Genomic DNA, 20,476 nt, shown 5'->3' on the forward strand with positions numbered 1-20,476 from the left:
GAGAGAAAAGCTTAAATGGGATAAAGACATTATTTTGAAACAGTTGAATAATTTACTTATTCTTTGCTTTCCATCTACTCAATGTAGTATAACTTTCCAATTGCATATTAGTTAAAAAGGGTTTTAGTGCAGAAGTGAAATTACTGCAAAAATGACAAGGCAGATTGCAAATACATAATAGATGTGGGACTTCTTTTAAGTGACTTGATGCCAAATATTATTAAATTATCAGAACACATGGGGATCTCACTACATTTCACTATAAATTTTTTTTTTAATTTCACATGATTACATTTAACATTATTTTTGTAGTACAAGGATAAAAACTTACGTTGAGAAAATAGCATTAAGATTACTTTGGGGTTGTCTGTTTTCAGTTCTTACTCCACAGCTATCCCTGATGGTTCACCACACAATTTCTGTATAGCCTCTTAACTTTACTATTTCTTTCTAATCCACTCTATAATCCCTATTGCCTACTGAAGAATATAGCCTCCCATGCCTTTTTAGCCGAGACTGAACATATGTTCTAATATGTAATGGGATTTCAAAATAGGCGGAGGTGTGATACTTCATCACTATTATATCCTATATCATAATATAGGAAATTTTAACCCCATACTTGTAATTCTGAACTTGTTTGCAATAACCATATATCCTCATTGTTTCCACTTCAAGTCTATAATATATTTATACTTTGACTGGGGAACACCCTCTCATTATATACAAATAAGCCCTCTTTTTCTCATACACAAGAATAATACTAGATTTTATTCCAGTGTCCGCCCATACCACTTGCAACAGACTAAATGTCTGTGTCTCCATCATGAATGGGATTAGTACCCTTATGCAAGAGACCCCAGGGATCTCTCTAGCTCTCTTTCAGTCATGTGAAGATACAATGGAAAGTCAGCAATCTGCAATGGGGAAGAACATCCTTACCAGAACCCAACCACACTGGCACCCTGATCTGGGACTCCCAGCCTCCAGAACTATGAGAAAGAAATGTTTGTTTAAGCCACCCACTATGATATTTTTGTTATAGCAGCCCAAATGGACTAAGCTATCACTGCTTCAATTTCTGTCTTATATAGAATAACTTTTGCTCTTCTTACCTACCTATTCAAGAAGGCACTGATGTCTCACTACTTCATTGCCTTTTAATGTGATTAAGACCAAACATTTACATATTGGGACATAGAATTTCTTAATTTTTAAAAATTTCTCTTTTTATTACATTGATTTTTTAAAAACTATATAGTTAGCTTATATTAGTGATAACTTTCATTTTGGCATAGCAAACAGGGCATTACAAACATTTGTTGTAAGGGAACATTGAGTCTGATAGGGTTAGATTTAAGGGAATGTTACAAACATAAGCTCTCCCAGGCTTTAAAGCAAATTCCTTAGCAGTGAGGCCAATCCTCATTTTGTAAGATGGAGGCCAAGTCAGTGATTCTCAGTGTTTGAACAGTATCTTTGCCTAAAATTCTCCTGCATCGCCAAAAAATAAACAAAAAAAATGCTGTCCTTTGGTAGTTTTTAAGAATAAAAATATAACTGACTACTACACATCAATTAAAATGTCTAAAATTTAAAACACACACACACACGCACACACACATATGCACACACACACACGCACAACCAATTGCTGGTGAGGATCTGGAGCAATAGGAACCCTCACTCATTGCTGGTGGAAATGCAAAAAGGTACAGTCATCTTGGAATACAGCTTGGCAGTTTCTTACAAAGTTAATAGTCTTACCATACATCTAGCAATAATGCTTATAGATATTTACCCAGCTGATTTGAACATTTATGTCCACACAAAAATCTGCACAGGAATGTCTATAGTAGCTTTATGCATCATCACACAAAAAAACTGAAGGCAACCAAGATGTCCCTCAATTGGTGTTGGACAAACTATGGTGCATCCATATGCACCATATTGGATAATATGAATATTAATTTTATAAATATTAATCAGTGATTTAAAAAAAGAAATGAGATCTTAAACCACACAAAGACATGGATGGATCCTAAACACACATTACACCATGAAAGAAGCCAGTCTGAAAAGGCTACATACTATATTATTCCAATTACATGACACTCTGGAAGAGATAAAACTATACAGACCATAAAGAGAACAGTGGTTGCCAGGCAGAAAGGAGAAGGCTGAATAGGTGAAGTGCAGGAGATTTTTTAGGGCATATGTTCTTTATGATAATGTAATTGTGAATACCTGATATTGCACATTTATCAAAACCCATAGAACTTTATAGCACAAAGAGTAAACCTTAATGTATCCAAATTTTAAAAAAGCATTTAGAAGGTCAGGAAATCCCAGGACAGAATGCAGATGGTGAAAAAACAATCCAATTGTATTACAAATGTATGGAACAATCTCACTGAAGAGGGTGAGGAAATAGGTGTTGACCTAAGTAACTTTGGAAATGAGTGGAGTCTCCAACATTAAAGCAAAAGTTACTGTACATGTGCACTGTACTCTAGTTAGTAAAGTTATTTCCCACTGAGGTACAGCCTAACAATTCTGATACTACTACACATGGATACTAGAATGAATAATTAAGTAAATAGATGGTAGATAACAGGAGTCAATTTTCTCAGTATTGGGAATTTACAAGTAAGCAAAGAAAGGAAGATAGAACAATCCATGTGGCAACAGAGTAGAGTGGAAGACATCAGTATCAGTATAAACTCATGTTTAGCTTAATATAAATATAGATGTTTACATATAAAATATTTATAGAAACATGTATGAAAACTTTAGTATGTGGGTTAGTGTATTTTCTTCCTTTGTGGACTGATAGAACCTAAAAGCAATGACAGCTCAATAACAATGAGCATGCCTAGCACCCAGATCTTGGTTTCTAATACCATCCTCCAATAAAAGAAACAGGGGCTCCCTGGAGAAATTGCTGATTCTAGCACTAGGATAGGAAGTGTCCAAGATAAGCCTGGCCTTAAATGTAAAACTTAAAACTGTAAAACTTCTTAGGAAAAAAAAATATGATAAAATTTTCAGGAGCTAAAGCCAGGCAAAAAGTTCTTGGACTTGACACTAAACACAAGATTCCATTAAAAAGTTTCTAATTGGGTTTCATCAAAATTTAAAACTTTCATGCTGTGAAAAACTCCATTAAGAGAGACCAGGCACGGTGGTTCACTCCTGTAATCCCAACACTTTGGGAGGCCAAAGCAGGAGGATCGCATGAGGCCAGGAGTTTGAGACTAGCCTGGGTAACATAGTGAGATCCCATCTCTACAAAAATTTTAAAATTATTAATAGCTGGCCATGGTGGCTCATGTCTGTAGTCCCAGCTACTCAGGAGGCTGAGGTAGGAGGATCCCTTGAGCCCAGAAGGTCAAGGCTGAATTGAGCCATGATCATGCCACTGCACTCCAGCTTAGGCAACAGAGTGACAGCCTGTCTTTAAAAAAAGAGAAAGAACAAAAAACCAATCTACAGGCTGAGAGAAAATATTTATAAAGCACATTTCTGGCAAAGGACTAGCATCTTGAATAAATGCAATAATAGTGAAAAAGCAAAGACTACAATGAGATAATAAGCAAAATACATAAAAAGACGTTGCATCTAAGAGGATATACAGATATCAAATAAGACCATGAAAAGATGTTTAACATTATTGGACATCAAGGAAACACAAATCAAAACCACTATATCACTACACATCTTTCAGAATGGCTAAAATAAAAAATGATGACAACACCAAACACTGACCAGGATGTAGAGAAACTGGATCATTCATACGCTGCTGACGAATATGTAAAGTGATATAGCAACTCTCGAAAACAGTTTGGCAGTTTCATTGAAAACACAACATGCAGCTACCAAATAGCTCAGCAATTGTGCCCCCGAGCATTTATCACAGATAAATAATAACTTATAGTCACACAGAAATGTATACAGTAGTGTTCCTAGCAATGTTATGTATAATAGCCAAAAATTGGAAATAACCCAGATATCCTGCAATGGGTGAATGGCTACATAAACTGCGGCACTTCCACGCCATAAAATACTACGCAGCAATAAAAAGGAATCAACTATTGCTATCTACAGCAACCTGGATGAATCTCCAGAGAATTAGGTTAAGTTTAAAAAGTCAATCCCCAAAGGTTGCGTACTGTGTGAGTCTATTCACTTAACATTTTTTAAATGATAGATTATACAAATAGAGAACAGCTTGGTAGTTGCCAGAGGTTAAGTGGTATGGGCAGGAAGGTGGATGTGGCTACAAAAGGTCAGCATGGGGGATCCTTGTGGTGATGGAAATGTTTGTAGTTTGACTGTATCAATGTCAATAACATAGTGACAATATTGTACTACAATAGTTTTGCAAGATGTTACCATTGGGGTATACTGGGTAAAGGGTATATCTGATCTCTTTGTATTGTTCTTACAACTGCATGTGAATCTAAAATTGCCTCACATTTCAGTTTAATTCAATAAAAGAATTTCACTGAAAGGCTGGGGAATGGAGATTTATTTGTATAATTATTTGTCTAATTTGTATAATTATTACATAAATAATTCTGTTAGGGGTTGCTATATTAGCCAAGTACTGTGGTATGGAAGAAGTACGGTAATGTTCACTTTGTAGTAGAAAGATTATGGCTTTGTCATTAGAGACTTTGTGTCAAATACATCCCACCACATATCAGCTGTGTGACCTTGGGCAATCTGAGCTTCAGTGTCCTCATCTACAAAGCTCAAGATTTCTGTTAAGGCTAAGCAAGGCAATATCTAAATTAGATATATAAAACACTGTACTTTGAACCTTGGCACTATGCCTCACACATAGTAAGTTCTTAAATGCTAGCTGTCATGAAGGAGAGAGAATCAAAACAATTACTTAGCGCGCAACTGTTTCCTGTGTTCTCTATGTTATACCTGAGAAGTGATTATTAAACAGATTCTAGGACAAGGTGTAAAAATGAGAAACTCAACTAGGCATAGTACCCACACAATGAGGAGTTTCGGTCGCTTAGCGGGCATCAGGGGATTTTATTGCTTGTAACAAGTAAGGAGAACACTGGGCATTAGTTCCCAAAGCAGTGTTTCTCCAAGCTGGGGGCTAGATCAGGTTTTATAAGCATAGGTAATGAGCTGTGACCTGACTGGATCCTGTAATGAGGTGATGCCAGGAGGTATGATCTGACTGGATCCTCCTGGAGGTATGATCTGACTGCATCCTGCCATGGGGTGATGCAAAAGCTTCATCTGTTTGGATCCTGGATCTGCTTATTAATTTAGTTCCTACTCCTTGGTCCAAGTACTTAGAGGTTCCTCCTGTGGTTACATACTTGGTTCATCTGGGCATGTTCGGGTTGATTGACCTAAGGGTCCATGGCAACTGAAAAACAACTTACAACATTGTTACATAAAAGTTGAACCAGACTGGTTTGGTACAGCTACCCATCCCCCCCTTTTTATATCCATTCCTCAATCTTGAGGGAACATGAGCTATGACTACTTTAGCCACTTCCTGCTGATGAGGAGTATAGACCTCGGTCAGAGGAACGTAATTGTTTAGTGCCCTGGTATCAGAGTTACATTTCAGATGTTGTTTTGATCTGGTTGTAGGTAAAGGCATAAAGGGCTAACAACATTACCAGTTCCAGAGAACAAAGAGAACCCTAAGTCTTACAGCAAAAGTTTCCACCCAGGTTCCAAATCAAGACTGTCTATGCAAATGTAGGGTTGAAACTTGAAACTAACTTAGTTCTGATTGGTCAATACAGCTGAGCCCTGATTAGCTAACTCAGTGAGCTTTAATTGACTGGTTTGTGTGAATCCTGAAAGCCTCAAAGTTAAATGCTGCAGGCTTTCCAGGAACTCAGAGCATGTATGTCACCCCTACTCAGCAAATGGCTGCTTTGCTCTATTTTAAATGGAGGCCCAGTTAGCCACTCAAGATCCATCTTGAAGAATTGGCTTAAACCTGTTGGTGGACCACATTGCATTCTATGACAGTGCAGAAGTAGTTGGCTACTTGTTTCAGGTCCATCTGGTCCCTGTCAGGGATCCTAGAGGCAGGGCAGTGGCCAACTGAGCAACTAGACCCACTTACTTATGAGAGGCACTAAGGTACCTATTAAATTTGAACCAAAGTCTCTTGAGTTGTTCTGATTTCCAGCTGGAGTGAATTTAAAGTCTCAAAGATTGCATGAGCAAGATCCTGGTGGGGGTCTCTTACAGACATCTGTTGAAATAGGCTAGAATAATTTTAAAGAGGAGCTAAGTGCTTAGCTCAAATATAAGGGGAATCATTAAGACGTGTAGGGTGAAACACAGAAGAAATCCTATACTGGGAGAAATCCTCTGAAAACATCTCAACACTGGAAATTGTACCCACCAGGTTCAACTAGGAGGCTCCCTGAAAGGTGTCCCTTTCAGAGATTTGGCTCGCTGTAGGCCTTAGATGTTCCCAATTAAACCTGACTGGAAATATTTACCCAGGTACAGCAGCAAGTGTTAGCAGCAGCACAAACACCACCCTGTGCAGTGAGGTGATAGTCAATAGCAATGTGGTTGTCTAGCGAACTCTGCTGTGTCCTGATGGCTTGGGTGGTGAAGTGGGCAACCTTATTAACAGTGCAGGAAAGCTTTCTGACCATATATCCATTGCAAACACAACCCAGTACAAACCAGGACCCCAGAAGCCTTCCTATTCTAGCCCTTCACTAGAGTTAACCCCTCTGGGTAAATCGCATCCTTGAAAGTGGCCCCAATTATAATGTGCAGGGTTATCATTGGTGTTGGATTTTGCCCCCAAACTCTCACGTAGCTCTTGGAGAGCAGGGTGGGTAGCATTGGTGAGGTCAACTGAATAGATAGGAACTTGGGTAAGAGCTATTTCTGTGGCCAAATCTCCTGGTGAGGATAACTTAAGTATTATTTCCCCCTTTTTGGGAGAAGAAAATGTGGGCCTAGCGGGTTTCCAAGAATGTTTGTATGGGTTAAGGAAAACTAAAGAAAGGGTCTCCTTCTTTTAGCCATGGCATGCTGAATGCTGCACAGATATTCACCAATAGGGCTTTATTATTCCATTGGTCCATTGGTCTATTTCTCTAGTCCAGAGGACTGGGGGTGGTAAGCACAATGGAGATGTTGATAAATAGGCCAAAATTTGAAACATTTGAATAATTTTTCCTGTAAAATAAGTGTATTAGTCACTAGGAAGCTCTCAAGAATTATACCAGGTTGGTATAATTTTTCCAATAGGGTCTTAGCTACTGCCATGGATGTGGCCTGTTGATATTGGCCTTTAACTTTTGGCTAAAAGACATGCCCTGGTAAGAGCATGCAGTTCTGCTTGTTGGGCAGAGTGGGCATGAGGAAAGTTAAGTAAAGTGGTAAGATTAAGCAAGTTACATTGGATGCTGGTAAGGCGAAGTGAGGATAGAAAGAGATCCACATAGTTTGCTTGACAGCTTGTGATGTAAATTGAGGAGTGCCTCGACAGAGCATGGAATGTAGACAGTCAGGGGTGGCCCCATAAATATCTTCTCTGTGGCTTTTACAAAGGAAGGGACAGCATCAACTGCTTTGAGACAAGGAGACCCTAGTATCCTGAGTCTAGCTTGTCGCCAATTCTGAAATCTAATTCTTCTAGTTGGTCAGGTTTAAGAAGGAGAAATCCCCTGAATGTCCTTAGAGCATTCCTAGCCTGGACTGAGGGAAGAGGGCTGGGGGAGTTCATCAGGAATTAGTTAAAACCAAATATTAGGGGAACTGAGGAGAATTCAGGATCTAGTCCAGTCTACAGGCAGATAACAAGGACTTGAACACAATGCACAAGGTTACAATCTAGTAACAAATGTACTTTTGCTTTCCTTAGAAACATAACTGTTTCTCTCCACATTGATCATATAGGAAATCTCAGATTTAGGACCTCTTGCAACTAGAAATCCAAACCAAGGTAAGCTTTAGATTTTACTTACTGGCTTAAGGTTCTTGGGCTTGCTAGGAAGTGACAGTTTTCATTCACTCACTGTAAAGCTGGGAACTCTTGAAACCAGGCATTTCATGTACATTTTAAAATGTGACATTTCAGTCCAAACTTTAGTAATATAACCAATGTTTCCAATTGTATCCTACTTACAAAGAGAGAATTTTTTTTTACTAGACTTACTAAATAAAAGAATACTCACAAAAAGTTTCTGAATTTTGTAGGAGTCAAGAAATCAAATAGAGAAAAAAAATGCTTCCACCATTATTCACAAAGGATACTTTATCCGATTATTGCAAACTATAGAAAGCTTATGACAAAAAATTTCCTTGAATCTGGAAAATAAAACATTTAAGTCATAAAACATTATCCTTATCAATTACTTAATTTCATGTCATTAATTTTGTTTTGCTCAATCTTATTTGGCAATTTTGGACTACAGCCAATTGCAAATGCTTCCAGAAAAGAATTTAAAATAATAAACTGTTCACAACAAAAACCTAGAACAGACATATTCAGAGATCTGATGAGAATTTAAAATTGACAAGGAAATTTATGTATTTCTTTGGCATGCAACCATTCAAAATCATAATTATGACATGTATCTTGGCATATCAGTATTTTAGGAATCTCATACAATTTCACACCTCTTAATAACACACATACATAAATATAACTTGAAGTTAAGCATCATTCCTTATTTGACAACACTTCTCATATTATTTACCAAATAAGTCTAATCATTTAAAACCTCCACAAGGTGAGAAATATACTATTTGAGGCTCTCCAGGGGGCCCACCCGGAAATATCTCAAAGTTAATTTTAGGCTAAGAGGCTTGAATTCAGACTTGGATCCTGTAAAATCTGCCAAAGATGTAAAAAAAAAAAAAAATCAAAGTACTTCCTTCAACAGAATCATAGGTTGCTCCTAAATAATAGTTACTCATTGAACCAGAGTGACAATCAAAAGACTTCTATAGCAATACAGGTAATTACATGGATGTAAAAACCTTAACCCTTTTAAATCTCAGTTTTCCTAAACAATCTTTGCTTGTTAGGCAGTAACCTTGAGCAGGGGAATACATTTAGCAACAGCATAGAAGTTCTTGTTACAGGAAACAATTCAGACACATTAAGAAAACACTAATACAAAATCAAGTTATACTGGAGTAAAACATTGCTTTTCTAAAACCTTCAAGATAAATCTGAAACCAGGGAAACTAGACAGTTCTTAGGAAGGAATGTGACAGAAATAGAAACTAATTCATAATTCAGAGAAAGGCTGTTAAAGAAACAAATTTCAGAACTAAAAAATCACAACCTCTCCCAAACTAATATTTTAAGAAACTCCTGTTTTAATATAGGGGGACCAAAATTTTAAGTTATGTATCAGTGTGTTTTAACATCAAAGTTCATTCTTTAGAAAGAATGTTATAAATAATTGTTTTACTTACAGTCAATTTAATCAAACCTCAAATTTCTTTCAGAAACGTCCTTTTTATAAACCTTATCACTACTTACTCACATGGTCAACAACATGCTTGGACTTTCTGCCTTGCCTTATACTTTATCTTTCTTCAATAATGAGTCATTTCACACTAGGACAAAGATTTACTACACATGATTCTTCCTCATACAAACCATACAGCTTCACATTTATAACTTTCTTCACATCTCTCTCTCTCTCCTATTTGCTGGCTCCCTTCTATCTTGTTTCTAATTTCTTCCTAAATCCATATTTTAGACCTTCCTTTAAATAACTTCCAAATAAGACAAAATTACTCTTTTTCTCAATAAAGAACACATTTTATGTCTTTCTCATATTTTTTTCTTATTAATAACACATCTTACTTTTGGCATACCTCATATATAGAATCATAAATTAGTTAGAATTTTTTTAAACTCTCAGTACTCCTAAATTTTATTAAAAACACAGTAAGCACAAAAACTTCAATTGTCTCTAAGATATTAGTATTTCATACACAAAAAACATTTTATGATTTTTAGAAAAACATGTTTTCCTTTAATGTAATTTTTATGCATATTTATAGACCCAAACATATTTAGTCTTTGTATTAGTTTGTTCTCATTCTGCTAATAAAGACATACTTGAGACTGGGTAATTTATAAAGGAAAGAGGTTTAATTGACTCAAGTTCAGCATGTCTGGAAAGGCCTGAGGAAACTTACAAGCATGGCAGAAGGGGAAGCAAATACATCCTATTCACATGGTGGCAGCAGGAGAAATGCTGCACAAAAGTTGGGGAAGCCTCTTATAAAACCATCAGATCTCATGAGAACTCACTCACTATTAAGAGAATAGCATGAAGGTAACCAACCCCATGGTTCAATTGCCTCCCACCAGGTCCCTCCCACAACACATGAGGATTATGGGAACTACAATTCAATATGAGATTTGGGTGAGGACACAGCCAAACCATATCATTCTGCCCCTGCCCCCTCCCAAATCTCATGATCATGCCCTTCCAACAGTACCCCAAAGTCTTAATTCATTTTACCATTAACCCAAGAGTCTAAGTCCAAAGTCTCATCTGAGACAACACAAGTCCCTTCTGCCTATGAGCCTGTAAAATCAAAAGCAAGTTAGTTACCTCCTAGATACAATGGGGGTACAGGCATTGGGTAAATACACCCATTCCAATGGGAGAAATTGGCTGAAACAAAGAGGCTACAGGCTCTAGGCAAGTCCACAATCCAGCTGGGCAGTCATTAAACCTTAAAGTTCCAAAATGATCTCCTTTGATAGCATTACATCCAGGGTACACTGATACAAGAGGTGGGCTCCCACAGCCTTGGGCAGTTCCACCCTGTAGCTTTGCATGGGGTAGCCCCCACTCCCAGCTGCTTTCACAGGCTGGTGTTGAGTGTCTGCAGCTTTTCCAGGCATACAGTGCAAGCTGTCGGTGGATCTACCATTCCGGGGTCTGGAGGACAGTCACCCTCTTCTCATAACTCCACTAGGCAGTACCCCATTGAGGACTCTGTATGGGGGCTCCAACCCCACTTTTCCCTTCTGCACTGCCCTAGAAAAGGGTCTGTGTGAGGGCCCCGCCCCTGCAGCAAACTTCTGCCAGGACATCCAGGCATTTCCATACATCCTCTGAAATCTAGGCAGAGGTTCCCAAACTTCAATTTTTGACTTCTGTGCACTTGCAGGCTCAACACCACATGGAAGCTGCCAAGGCTTGGGGCTTGCACCATTTGAAGCTACAGCCTGAACTCTACCTTGGCCCCTTATAGCCATGGGTGGAGCAGCTGGGATGCAGGGCACCAAGTCTCTGGGCTGCATGCAGCAGGGGGCCCTGGGTCTGGCCCAGGAGACCATTTTTTCCCACTAGGTTTCTGGGCCTGTGGTGGGAGGGACTGCATCAAAGGCCTCTGACATGTCCTAGAGACATTTTCCCCATTGCCTTGGTGATTAACATTCAGCTCCCTGTTAGTTATGCAAATTTCCACAGCAGGCTTGAATTTCTCCCCTGAAAATGGGGTTTTCTTTTCTATTGCATCATCAGGCTGCAAATTTTCCAAACTTCTATGCTCTGCTTCCTCTTGAATGCTTTGCTGCTTAGAAATTTCTTCCACCAGGTACTCTAAATCATCTCTCTCAAGTTCAAAGTTCCAAAAATCTCTAGGGCAGAGGTAAAATGCCGCCAGTCTCTTTGCTAAAACATAGCAAGAGTCACCTTTATTCCAGTTCCCAACAAGTTCCTCATCTCCATCTAAGACCACCTCAGGCTGGATTTCATTGTTTGGTCAAAGCTATTCAACAAGTCTCTAGGAAGTTCCAAGCTTCTACACATCTTCCTGACTTTTGAGCTCTTCAAGTCTATAGGAAGTTTCAAACTTTCCCACATTTTCCTATATTCTTCTGAGCCCTCCAAACTGTTTTAATCTCTGCCTATTATCCAGTTCCAAAATCACTTCCACATTTTCGGGTATCTTTACAGCAGCACCCTACTCTACCAGTACCAATTTACTGTATTAGTCTATTTTCATGCTGCTAATAAAGACATACCTGAGACTGGATAATTTATAAAGGAAAGAGATTTAATTGACTTACAGTTCAGCATGGCTAGGGAGGCCTCAGGAAACTTACAATCATGGCAGAATGGGAAGAAAACACATCCTTCTTCACACGGCAGCAGCAAGGAGAAGTGCCAAGCAAAAGCAGGGAAAGCCCCTTATAAAACCATCAGATCTCATAAGAACTCACTCACTAACACAAGAACAATATGAGGGTAACTGCCCCCATGATTCAATCACCTCACACTGGGTCCTTCCATGACATGTGGGGATTATTGGAACTACTTAAGATAAGATTTGGGTGGGGACACAGTCAAATCACATCAGTCTTTCTATCAAATATAAGAAGCCAATCAGCAATTTTTTCCAGTTTTTGTCTAATTTGGAACTGAGCCACAGATTCAATGAGTATCCATTATTTAATTTAGGATTTCAAATTACATAAAAAATTTATTTATAGATATTTATCCCATTTACCTTTACCTAACTTGTTTTTAGCAGTTTACCTAGATTACTTATGAGAACTGACACATTAGACAAAGCTAGTCATCATTGCAAATTATCTGTTAATTACTTTATATAACTGCATATCAGGTAAGTGTCATGAAAGTAAGAACCTTAAAGTTAAATTTCAAAAGACAAACATCCCCATCAAACCAACAGTTTTATTAAGACTTAAGACTGGTTTTATTCTCTAAATGATTACTCAGGCACGTGAACTTGAAAAGCATTGACTTTTATTTGCTTAGTTTAGAAGTACTTATTTTTTTATATGCCAATTTGGTACCATAGACAAATACAGTTAGACCTGTATGTACCACCAGATGTAAATAATGATCTTGTAGCATTAATTTTTTAAAACTTTAACCATGGGTTAGGTACAATTCACTACTTAAAAGGACAGTTAGATTCAAACTGTGCCTCTGTCAGACTAGCAATTTTAGCTGAAATTCATCTATCCCACATGGCTGAAGCCCTTCATCAAATTTTAGAGAGAACAGGGTAGCAAAGAGGCAGAGCAGCAGGAAGGGGAGGCTAATGGAAGAAGTTTAGCTCTAGTGTCAGAAAGCCCATAAGTCTCTTTCCCATAGCAATTGTTACCCAGGGTTCCTAGATTGTAGAGGAGCCCCCTACCCTTAGGGTCTCATTATTTCTCCTTCTTCTATCCCCCAGAGACTGTTAGAACACTCCTGTTTCTAATTGCCCTCTAGTTTACAATATGCACATTGTTGTGGCCTCAAGGGTGGGTAGCCCTTTTGGCTAGGCAGTGAGGACCTTAGGGGTTCTTACACATGGCTCTTTGTCTTGTGTGTTGGCTGGATGCAATTAAGAACTGTGGTAAGTAGCATAGCTTGTTGTCTCATCTCAAGTTGTTCTTGCCCTTCTTGGACTTGGTCACAGCTGTTAAATGCCTTAAAAGCAATCTTGACCAATTGAGATATCAGCATTCCCAACCACCCTTCTACTTTTTGTAGTTTACTTGTATGACTTGTGCTGCTAGAGTCCTGCTACAATGTTCCCCATTTCCTAGGATCCCTATTCAGGGTCTAGTGCAAGCCACCAGAGGCTTAGAGGCAGGATTGGTGGTGACACAGATCCCACAACTCTTGGTCCACTCTGGGTTCAACTTTTTTTTTTTTTTTTGAAACAGAGTCTTGCTCTGTCACCTAGGCTGGAGTGCAATGGCACCATCTTGGCTCACTGTAACCTCCACCTCCCGGGTTTAAGCAATTCTCCTGCCTCAGCCTCCCTAGTAGCTGAGATTACAGGCACCCACTACCACGCCCAGCGAATTTTTGTATTTTAAGTAGAGACGGGGTTTCGCCATGTTGGCCAGGCTGGTCTTGAACTTCTGACCTCAGGTGATCCATCCAACTCAGCCTCCCAAAGTGCTAGGATTACAGGCATGAGCCACCACACCTGGCCTTTCTTTTTTTTTCTTTTTCTTTTTTGCATCAAATGCCAAAGCTCCAGCTTCTGGTAGATGATCCAGATTATGGCAAATAGGGGGCTCAGGGAGACCAAGCCCTTCCACCTCCTATGAAAACCTGTCTCTCAACAAAACTAATTCCTAAAACTAGTCCCACAGTCAGCCATCTAGCTCCAGATTGCCCTTATCAGGACAGGGATGTCTCTCAATCCCCCAGATTACAAAGCAGCCAGGGACAGAAACACAATCAGAGGTGTGCTGTGCTTGGTCCAGAGATCTCGCTGCTACATGCAGAGAATTACCCTTCTAGTCAGCCCACAGGGCAAAGTTCACTTTCTTCCCCAAAGGAATGTCAAACAAAATGTCCCAGCGATCCATCAGGGTAGGTCCTAGTGACAATCCAGTGGGCAGGACACCAAGCTGGAGGCCCATGAGAATGGCACCCAACCCCTCTCAGGCAGCGTAAGTCGGTTAGTCCAGGCAAGCTGCCTCTGCCTACTGTTTCATTCGTAAGGAGCCTTTGAGGAATTTGGGGTGAGGACCTGAGTCCCAGTTCCATCTGGGTCACCAGAATTTTGTTAACTACATAGTGGGTGGGTTTGGACACTTAGCAGGTATCAACCCAATGACCACAATGATGGAAGATTTAGCAAGGGGATTTTATGACTTGTAATAAGTAAGGAGAACACTGGTGATAATTTTCAAAGCCATGTTCCCCCAAGCTGGGGGCTGGGTCTAGTTTTATAAGCATAGGATAATGAGCTGTGACCTGATTGGGTCTTGCAATGAGGTGATGCCAGGAGTCATGATCTGACTGGATCCTGCCATGGAATGATGCCAGAGCTCTATCTGATTGGATCCTAGATCTTGTTATGCAATGTCAGCTTCTTAATTCAGTTCCCACTCTTTAGGCACTTAGGTTTCCCCTGTGGTTGCACACTTGGTTCATCTGGGCATACAACCTAAGGTTATGTGACCTAAGAGTTCATGGCAACCGAAAAACAATTTACAACTTTGTTACATAAAAGTTGAAGCAGATTGGTCTGGTGCAACTACAGGTAGATATTCATTGACAGAATGTGTATGTGATAAAAATGATCTAATAAATTTTCCTTATTTTTACAATAGTATATGACAATAGAAACTTCAGAAAATTAAAGAAGAAAAACATAATGCAATAATCATAATAAAATAACTTTTTAAAAGTTTGATTTTTGTATGCATGTATTTTTAGAACATGTTGTTTACACAATTTTCAGATCTACTTTTGTGTTACATAAGTATTTTTCCATGTCATATCTCAAAACACCTTTTTCAATGTTGCCTAAATTAGCACCCATATATACTGTTAAATATTGACTATGGACCACTGGACACATTAGATGATTCCAATTTTTTTTCTATTATAAAAACTAATTAAAAATTCTATTTACATAAAACCTTGTCTGAGTTGACTATTGATATAGAAATGTTTGTATAGAGGGTCTATTGAAAAAAGAGAATATACTCTTAAATTCTTGATTTGCCTGGCAAATCCTTTAGAAAAGGACGAAGCAAGATTTTTAAGAAGCTGCTTTTTTGGGAGAAAGCATTTGTTCCCCTTGAATTAATTCCACTCTGACCAACATAAATTAATGCTTTTTGAAGTAGAAGTAATAGAAACTTTGGGAGAAAGTGAAAACACCTCACAATCTATTATAACCAAAGAAAAGAATGTCAAGCACATTATGAAAAATGTGCCAGGTATAAGAAAGGTTTATTTCAAAACATTCAGAACACTGAAATGCCAGATAGTCTATTATTGTGAAAGATAGTTCTGTCCTGATGGGAGGCTCAAACTAAACTCTGGCACCTGAATCACTTAGCAGGTAACAGAGGAAAGAAAAAAGAGAAACATGTAAACAAATTCAACTCTTCAGATTATAGTTTCAGGGAGCAGGATATAACAAAAAACAATAAAGATTTGCCTCCGGAAGTTGAAACTAGCTTTGCAGAAAAAGACAGCAATAAAGACAGAATAGACTTTACTACTTGAAAAATATTTTTAAAAAGTCATCAAGTGAAAGAAGGTAGAACTGCTTAATTTTGATTTTATTTTCTCTTCATAAATGAGAAAAATCTTTACCGTAAGGTAGAACGGTATGAATAGGAAGTCGAAGCCCAGGATGAATGGAATGAAGTGAAAACTATGGGAGCAAAATTCACATCGCAAAATGTCACAGGGAAGTGTAGTTAATCTGACAAGCAGTAGCTTGTGAAATAGAAATAAGGTGGCTCTGAATTCTTATCCATAGCAACAAGATGCAAGCTACGAGCAGTGACTTTCCTTAGAGGATAACTCCTAGCTGCATTTCAGAGTCAATGGCGGAAATTTAAAACATACAAACGTACAGCCTCCATCCAAACACCTAAGTCAGAAGGCCATTGTTGGTGGAGGATGGACATCTGTGTAGCAGCACAACTGCTGTTTGATGAACCGGTTTTCAATGGACCAGGATCACTTACACAATGTGTTTGAGAAGACTTCCATCAAATGTTAAATTTGGTCCCTAAAAGGGTTAATTCTCAATTAATGGCATGGGCTTCACAGCTAGAAACTACCAAGGATAAATAGGTATCACAAAATACATGTATTTCTGAATATACATTGAATTATTGTGTTCTCTAAGACGGGCAAATTCAGTAAGTTTCTCAAACAACAAAAAGAAACTCTTTATTTTTGCAGCCTTAATTGATGTCAGACATAGTTGCCCTGCTTCCCCTCTCTCCATAATTCTTAGAATTGACCCCTAGTTGGTATATAGCTACCCAACCAGATGCTTTCTGGAGTCATAATACTTTTCAATATTATTTTAAGCTTTCAACCCACTAGAATTTATGCTAAAGCAACGTAAAAAAGCTATTATCTCCCATCTCCACATATATATTCTCTCTTTGATTAGGCCTGCCAGAAGTGAGATAGGAAGATAATAGAGATAGCAAGCCACTTGGCTCTGTTCTAGTCTGACTACAAAAACAAGGGGAACACAAGGAAGATAAAGGTGTAATCCCACCAATCTTCAAGAATTACAGGACTAAATCCAATAATTAGATTCTGCGCAATTGAAGGCCAACCTATTGCTTTATTAAATCAATTATGAAAAGCATGGATTGGTAGAAAATCTGTTTTTCTAATTTTAATACATCCTTGTTTTGTCTTTAAAATTGTGTAAATTTCTGAAATTATTGAATTATGCAAACTGTCACAGCAAAATCAACTTGATAAATAAATGATATCTATTGCTGCAAAGGACTAAAATGAGAATTTTGTATTTACTGATAGGTCAAAGCTAAGTCTCCAATAAGGATTTCATTGTGATATAGCTTTGTCCTGAGTTTTAGCTAGTCCCTGAGCCAATTTATTTTAAATGGTGGATTTTCTTATCTTCCCAACTCATTTTAGTTTGGAAAAACTGGTTTCATTCTGATACCTCTGAGTTCTCCAAACAATATCACAAATTAGCTAGCTCTTCATGTATAAATCATATGGAGATTAAACAAACTCAAGGGTAATTTGATACACAGCCATAAGATGTATTTTGCTTTAGTTTCATTCATTTCCCTTTGCTTCTTTTGTTACTTTGCATTTTAACCATTGTGCAGACAGAAATTAAATAATCTATTTTATAATTCAATATTCATTTACATTTTGGTAAGATTTTTAGAGAGAGATATGACTAGTAAAAGGCGAAATAATTTTTCTGAACATCCTTCAGGACAAAGTGTTGTCATTCTGCCCAACTCTCCTACAGTTCTCTTACCATGCTAAACACATGGCTCTTGATTGCACTGAGAACACCCTTACGAAGTCATAACTTACCTATTCAAGGCTATTTAATTGCTTTTAGGTGAGAATTCAGTTCCCTAATTCCCAGTTCAGAAAGGGCATTTCTGGAGGCAAGTTTAGGTTTTGTTATTTTGGAATTATATGTCAGATTGTTGTTAAAATGTTTATCAACCACTTCAGAAAAAGAAAGAATCCTGAAACAGCTCCCTATAATTTGTTATTTCGATAATTCCTGGATTTCATTAACCTGGATTTAATTTATAATAGATGAGAGATCCAAGAAAACCTAGCTCTGTTGATATGATTTGGGCCACATGAACTTTAGATTTTATTTTTCTACCTTATACACTATTATATATGTTAATTTTGTGTCCAAAGTAGATTTAAGAGAAGAACAGTCAATTGAGTGCTTATTAAGCACCTGTGTACCAGGCGCAGGGAAAGAAGGAAGACTGAAACAGAAGTAAATAGGCAATACAATACAATAATATTGTATCTTCAATACAAGTTGAAGATGGTTATGATGAGTATAAATCCAGGAAGCTAGCAATGGAACGAGAGCTGAGAAGCAACCAATCAAGCTGCAGGTTTTCTAAACCTTCCTTACAGGAAGCCTGTTGGCTGGTTGTGCTAGCTTAGGAAAAAAACGGCCACGAAATTATTTGGTATTCCTTCCATCGAAAGGGGAGTAGGGAGTGGCCAGCTAGAAGCAGCTAATGTGTGTGCCTCTCACGGAGAGAAATGGAAGGGGCAAGAAAATACAACACCTTCAACTGAAACATTCAGGTACTTTCTAATCAAGAAAACAATCTGACCTATGGAAAATAGAGAAAAGCAAGACAGGACCTGGGAGCAACATGGAGCCAGGGGAACCGCCTCTGCCCAGGGAGGTGTTGAGTAAATGTGCAACCCCGGGAAACCACACTTCTCCCATGGATCCTTGCAACCCTTGGATTAGGAGATCTCTTTGTGAGCCCACCTCACCAGGGCCTTCAGTCTGACACACAAAGCTATGTGTAATCTTGGAGCAGTCGCTCAGGCATGTGTGGAGACCCTGGAGCCTTAAATACTCAGACTTTCTGGCAAAAGTAGCTCCAGCTCTGGCAAAATGGGAGGGTAGACCCCTGTACATACAGGGGAAAGGCTGAATCCAGAGGGCTGAGCAGTAACAGCCTGCAGGCTGTACTTCCATCACACCTCAGAAAATCAGACCCACTGTCTTGGAATTTCAGCCACCCACCAGTAGCTGTATTGCACCTCCCTGAGAAGGAGCTCCTGCGGGAAGAAGTGGGCCTCCATCACTGCTGCTTGGGTGCCTTAGCCATTCCAGCCTTCAGGCTTTGAAGAGCCTGAATCGACTGGGGGTGGAAGGGACCCCCCAGCAAAGCACAGCTGCTCCACCAAAATGTGACCAGATGACTGCTTTAAGTGGGTGTCTGATCCTGTTCCTCCTCACAGGGTGGGACCTCCCAACTGGGGCCTCCAGCCACCCCCACTGGTGTTCTCCAGCCAACAGAATGTTGAATTCTCCTTGGGACAGTGCTCCCAAAGGGAAGGGTGGGCTGCTGTCTTTGCTGTTTGGGAGACTTAGCTGTTTCCGCTTTTGGGCATTGCAGTGTCTGAGCAGACCAGGGGCTGAAGGGATCCCCCAGCACAGCACAGCTGCTGTACCAAAACATGGCCAGACTGCTTCTTTAAGCAAGTCCCTAATCCCATTCCTCCTCACTGTGTGGGCCCTCCCAACCAGGGCCTCTAGCCACCCCTGTTGGTGTTCTCCGGCTGAAAGAGATTTGTAACCTCCCTGGGATGGAGCTCCCAGAGGGAGGAGCAGGCCACCGTCTTTGCTGTTTGGACAACTTAGCCATTCCAGCCTTCAGGCTTTGAAGTGTCTAAGGTGACAGGGGGCTGAAGCAGAAATGCAAATCAAAACCGCAATGAGATACCATCTCACACCAGTCAGAATGGCTATTATTAAAAACTCAAAAAGTAACAGATGCTGGTGAGTTAGTGGAGCAAAGGGAACACATCTACCATAAAAACACATGCACACAAATATTCATTGCAGCACTATTTGCAATAGCGAAGACATGGGATCAACCTAAATGTCCTCCTTCAAGGACAAATTAGATGAGAAAATGTGGTACATATACACCATGAAAAACTATGCAGCCATAAAAAAGAACAAGATCATGTCTTTTGCGGGAATATGGATGGAGCTGGAGGCCATCATCTTTAGCAAACTAACACAGGAACAGAAAACCAAATACTGCATGCTCTCACTTATAAGTGGGAGCTAAATTATAAGAACTTATGAACACAAAGAAGGAAACAACAGGCACTGGGGTCTACTTGAGGGTGGATGGTGGGAGGAGGGAGAGAAGCATAAATGATAACTATTGCGTTATCACAATAATACTTGGGTGATGAAATAAAATGTACATCAAACTCCCATGACGTGTGTTTACCTATGTAACACACCTTCACGTTTTTTAAAAAAGGTATTTTTGTTCCCTCCTCCTGAGGCTGAGTAGGCTTATGAGCAATACAACACAGTAGAAGCTATCATAAATGATGTTCCTTTCTCACTGTAATGCTTAAACCTGAAGCCCTAAGAAGTCTCACTACCCTGAAGCAGGCAGAGATATTTTAATACTCAGCTAAGGCAAGTCAATTTTGTA

The sequence above is a fragment of the Macaca mulatta genome, chromosome 2 (assembly GCF_049350105.2).
Source record: "Macaca mulatta isolate MMU2019108-1 chromosome 2, T2T-MMU8v2.0, whole genome shotgun sequence".
Lineage (NCBI taxonomy): Eukaryota > Metazoa > Chordata > Mammalia > Primates > Cercopithecidae > Macaca > Macaca mulatta.